The following is a 6000-nucleotide window of genomic DNA, read 5'->3' as shown; positions in this document are numbered from 1 at the left end:
ACGACTCAGCTTCTGTTCAGTAAACCCTCTGTTCAAGCTCATTACACAACACCTTTAGAGGGGGTTTTGTACTTCTTTCCTGGCTTCTCCACTCTGATTTCCTGTTTACAGTAGGCTAGGAACAAAACTTGTCAGAATAGCTGGAGAGTTGGACCCAGCCTGCAGTAGAGCTCCTGCCAGAGCAAGTTTTGCAGGATTTAGATCCAGAGATCTCCTGGCATTTTCCCAGTCTTTAACAATAAACACAATATTTCACTCCAGCAGCAGTTTATGTTCTGGTATGCACTCACCAGCTGTGTTCCTGCCCCTACAGTCAAAGTGTTTTCCCAGACAGAATACTTCATACAACAAAAATAGGCTTGAGCCATTTACAAGGCCTATTCTTTTTAATGCAACATTTTGTTTTCCAACATGTTTCCTTATTTCTAACTTAAACTCATCAAAACTATTAATTTAATCATGTAGCTTTTAGAAACTTTCCAAACATATGGATTGAAAACATGTAAACGAAAAAGAAGTGAGAAAATATATGTGCAAGTTTACTTTGAAATTTATTAAGCAAAAATTACAATACTGGCCATACCATTAGAGAGACCATAATAAAATAAAGGAAAATGTGAATCTGTCAAGTTTACCTCCAAAATTTCCTTTACACATACCCAGAAGTTGAAATGGTTAATAGCTATAAGAACCTCTGCATTAATAGATGAATACATTGGTTCTCTTTTCAGTGTTTATCAAGTGACATGTGTGTATATAAACCCAGGAAACTAGGAAATTTAACATGCAGTCTTTTAATCTGACTTCTAAATCCTGTGTTCTACCAGATTAGCTTCAATGGGTATTTTAAAAATATACCTCTACATAAAATAAAGAGTAGAACAAATTTATTTTGTAAAGAAATAAGTTTTAGTTTTAAGCCTTCAGAGAGTTATTGATAATATTTTAAAATGGAAGAATAAGAAAAGCATTTTAAAAATTGAAAATAAATTGCTGATGCCTTTTTTTATTTGCTTGAAAAGCATTTTGTTTTGTAATCCTAAAATGAAGTCTTAAGTTTTTCCTGTCAAGTTACTTGACATAGTATTTTAGGCTAGAATATCTGGAATGTGTTGCTGAATATAGCAATTGCCTGATCTTCCATTATTTAAAAAAAAAAAAAAAAAAAAGGCACAAAAACTTAAAAAATATATTGAAGGAAATATTTCGGTTAGCCCTACCTAGCAAAGAATTGCTTCTCAAGTGCTTCATGTGTGTTTCATTCACATAAAACCTCATTCAAATCCCGAATTATCTGAGGCTTTACTTAACACTTTACGGTCATGCTATAAGATGTGGAAGATGGAAAGTATGTAGAATTTTCTTCTATTTAAAGTTTGCACAGCTTTGGAACCCCAAAGACTATTGAGATCAGTGAAAAAAGTAGAGAAGGTGAAGGTGAGAAAGTGTTCTTCAAAATTCTTATTATATTGTTATGAAGAGAAAAGCGAAATCATCAAGGCTTTCAAATACTAAGTCTCCTGCATGGCAGAAAGAGACTAAGAGACTAAGAGACTAAGAGACTCGTGGCAGAATAATTACTCTGAATCCACAAACAGAAATATATGCTTAGTAGAAATGATCAATGTGAAACTTTTGGTAGTTGTTTGATGTAGCTTATAGCTGTAGCAGTCAGATTGGATGATGACATTTTAACTGTGTCTGGCTATAAGTGTTGCTTATAAATGTACTCTTCAAAGACACTGGTTACCTGGAGCAAACTCAGAGAGAAAATTACAGATTTTGAGTTCCAATTTGTTGCTGTTTGTACGTATTTATTTACTCCAGAACACACAGAATACTCTCAGTAAGAGAGACTTTCTTAGGCAAGTTCGGGGTTTTCTTGTGTGTGGGGGGGTTTTCTTGTTTGTTGTTGTTGTTGTTGTTTTTGTTGAAAAGTAGGTTTCCAATGAATAGCATAAATATTGTGTAGTCCTTAGAGTTCTCCTTTACACCAATAATAAATCAAAGAGAAGATGGGCACCAATGTGTCCCTACTAAATGGAAGACTACAACTACAGGTTTTGTTAGGTTAAAAAGATGAAGTCATATTTGTTGTAAGAGTTAACCGTAGCTGAACATTCCTCATGCAGGCAATAAGAGGTATCAGGATGGAGCTTTGGAACGTGTGTCTCTCTCTTTCATATGTGGCCAGCATACACTCCACTCATGGCTCCACAGAGAAAGGCAGCAAAACTTTGTATTAGAAATATAACAATATCCTAGCAAATTGTAAGATTGAACTATTATCCATTCTATGACCACTGTTTTAGGTAACTCAATAGGAAATTGCAGCATTTTGAGAAAACAGGTTACATGAACACAGGGCATACTGAAGACTTGCTTTCCTTGCTTCAGTAGCCTCCTCTTAAGTAAACACAGGAGGAGTGTTTCTGTGCACAGCAGTGTCTGAAGCTTGCAGGAAAATGGGGGTTCATATAAAGCATCTTCCAAGCGGCAATCCTCGGTGCTGCCTATGCCTCAGCTGCATTAAATGACCTACTTTTCTCCAGCCAAGTGCTAAGCTGAGGGTGGTGGACACCACTGGTGCCCTTCCAGAGTGACAGGACAAATAGCTCACTGGTGAGAGCATCAGTTGCTTTAGAGAGCAATGGAAATTAGAGCAGGGTCTATTAGGATACGATGTGGCTGTCAGGAAACTGAACACAGGCTGTCTGACAAGACTCTCAGCTTTCTGGAACACACAGGGACTTACAGGACAAAACTACATATGGTATATTTTTCAATAATTGCAAAGCATATTTTGCTGTAAAAACTCAGATTCTCTTGATGTTACCTAATATGTTACTAATGAATTAAACAAGTTCCTCTGAACCTGTCAGAGTGTGAAAAAGGAATCTGCGGGCTCAATGACATAACCGTGTGCTGTCAGCCTGCCATCTATTAGACATGCCGAGCAGTTGTGAGTGCACTGGTTGTATCAGGCTGGATCTGTGAAGATGCAAACCCAATGGAGCATTCTGCAGTTTTGGTTACAGAACTCTAAGACTTGGGCTAAAGAAATCAGGAAGTGAAACACAAGAATGCACCCAGATAATTTATCTTTAGTAAGTTGTATGAGATAAGCTATGTCCTCTAATATTTACAGTGTACCTACACTATAGGAGCTTCATTCCTTTGACTTCAGAAGTAAGAGTTTAAATTTCATAACTGGCATTCATGTAATACTTTTATTAATATCCTCCTCATTATTCTATGGAAATAATATTGGGAAGGTTGATGGCACAACTGAATGACTGTTCTCTGTGATTTAGGAGAGAATTTTCCTCTTAAAATAATTCCTTACCTCTAAAAAGAGTGAAAAGAAGTTTTTGAAATACTGTTTTGATCAACTGAAAGAAAAGTATGTCAATTTTTCAATAAATAAAATGGTCCCCCCCAAAAATACCTGTTTAAAAAACATTATATTCATGTATCTCTGTATCCTAATCATGGGTTGAAAGACACTAGCAGAATGTCATCATTGCCAGATTCTACATCTGGATCTTTGATTTATTTGACAGACATGCAACATCCAAAATATCTAGGCGAATTGCCAGTGATTGTTTAGATGTTGGTGGGAGAACATGCAATGTTCTTCACAGATCTGTGTCCAGTCATTCCCCCAGAAGTGCCTTTTTCTGCTTGTCTGTGTTTGGGTTGACCTTGTGTGGATTGAGACAAGTACTCCTCTATTTGTTTTTTTCCATAAAAGGAAGGTGACTGGGAAGATTGAAGATTTCTTTTTCTGCAGCTTTAGTGATGCAGCAGTCATGAATCAGAGCTAGATTAACTCAGTTAAAAAGCCAAAAGTAATTAAAATCTGTGAACTACAAGGAAATCAACAGAATGGAAGAAATTTCATCCTTTTAACTCAGTAAACATGGTCAGTGAGCCACAAATCCTACTTTTGATGATCATTTTTGCCTTTTCTATATACTGTGTTTATGTAATATAATCCCCTCAAAAAAAAAAAGAAAAAAAAAAAGAAAAAAAAAGTTAGTTATATGTACCATCATGCAGAAGCAAATTGTACGTTCATGAAATTAATTGTACAGCACTATGACAATTAATTGTCATAATCCATATATGCACACAAGATGTGAAAAGGCTGAGCCTATTATTTCTATTTCTTTAATAAGACCAATTGCTTATACGCTATTTATTTAAATAATTGCAACCATCTTCTTCCCCCACCCTAGCTTTTTCATTTTGGAGAGAAACAACTCCTAGAAATAACTAGTGTCAGCTGTGAATTCTGGAGGAGAAGCCAAGAATATAAAACCCGTGCATGTGTGGACAGATCTGACCCTCACCGGGAACATGGTGACACGGCCTCTTTTCCCCGTCCTGGACAGCCTGTTGTCAGCAGCACCTTTTAGAGACAGGAGCCAAGGGACTTTTAGACCAGCAGCCAAGGGACTGATTTTCCCTGCAGCTGCTCCTGAGAGTCAGACAGCCCTTGCTGAGGATGAGGCTGCACTTTCGCTATCCCTGCTCGGAGGGAATGGTGCCTGGATCCTGCTGACAAGACCCAGTGTTCCCACAGCACCCCTATTAAGGTGGTTGCCCATGTTTACATTGCTCAGTGTGGAGTGTTCTTTGCTCACCCACGACATTCAAACATTGCTGAGTGACGTAGGACTAAACTTAAAGCAAACAGATGGCACCCGTTGCCTCTGAGGAAATTAAGTAGAGGCAGTACAAGTTTTCTTGCTATGTCATGCTGGCTATGTCCATGGCACATACGGCTTCCACTGACAAATCCCAGTAGCTTTTGATTTTCAACATGCTCCACTGCTCTTAGGTTTTTTTCCACTCTTTGTCTTCTTGTAACGACACCAGCCTTAAGGCTTCTTGGGGGTCTGGGTTGCAATTTATGAATGTGAAACCTTCTAAAGGTCACAAGAGTGCTTGCTCCTCCTGTCAGCAACTTGCCTTGCATGAGGGCTGGAGGAAAGTGTTTGGTTCAGTTCCTGGGTACAATTCAGAGCACCACGGAATAATCCAGTAACAGCATTTTGAAACTCCTTTTTAAAACTGTCACCATGTTTAGAAAGATCTATGGGCTGCGGAAAAAGAACATCTTCTTATAAAGCTGGAAAACAAAACAGCACGTCCAAGTCTAAACTGTCCTTGTCTGAACCGGACAGATCCCTGTTTTGTGTAATCAGTCAACAGATCTCTGGATCACACAAATCAAAGCTGTTCTTACCCGCTGTCCCTTTTGTCCATGTCTGCCTATGTTTGGGGCTGTGCACGTTATCCCTGTGGACTCACGCAGGTGATGGAGGTAGGTACATGTTGATGAGGAATTTGCTCTGTCAGAGGTTCCTGAAGGGCTTCTCACTGCTTTCAGCAAGGGACTTTCCTGTTGCAATGCACTTAAAAATCGCAGATTGCACTACTGAGCTAAAAATATCTGTGTGTTCGTCAGAGGTGAGATGTCTGGCTTCTCTCTTGGTGGCTGCTTGGACACACTGGGTGGAGGGGCCAGTCACCAGTTGCAAAATTTGGGTCCCTTCGTTCCCCCTGCACCACTCTTTAATTGTAATAACAGCAATTTTTCATCCCTTTCAGATCTGCTCACTTTGGGCAAAGGGTAAAAGAATGATTTGTTAGAGTATTTTGTATTTATCAACTAGTTGCCAAGAGAATAAGGTTTAGCACAGTGAAGCTTGCCTCTTGCAGTGGCAAACAAAACACTGCTTGTACTTGTTTCAACCCTAGCTATTCTTTCAAGTGCAATATTTCTCGTTTCTTCTGGTTGTGCCAGAAACTTAGTTAGTATTCATGGTGCAAAGTCATAGAAGAGTACCAAATATATGCCAAATAAATTAATGTAATTTAAAATTATTTTCTAACTGCATATGGGAAGCAAAAAACTATAAACCCAAGGGTAGTATGGTCTTCATTAGAACAGTGTTTCCCTGTGTTAGCTGCATGAAAATGCTGCTTATA

This window comes from Prinia subflava, chromosome Z, assembly GCF_021018805.1.
Source record: "Prinia subflava isolate CZ2003 ecotype Zambia chromosome Z, Cam_Psub_1.2, whole genome shotgun sequence".
Lineage (NCBI taxonomy): Eukaryota > Metazoa > Chordata > Aves > Passeriformes > Cisticolidae > Prinia > Prinia subflava.
This window is presented reverse-complemented; position numbering follows the sequence as displayed.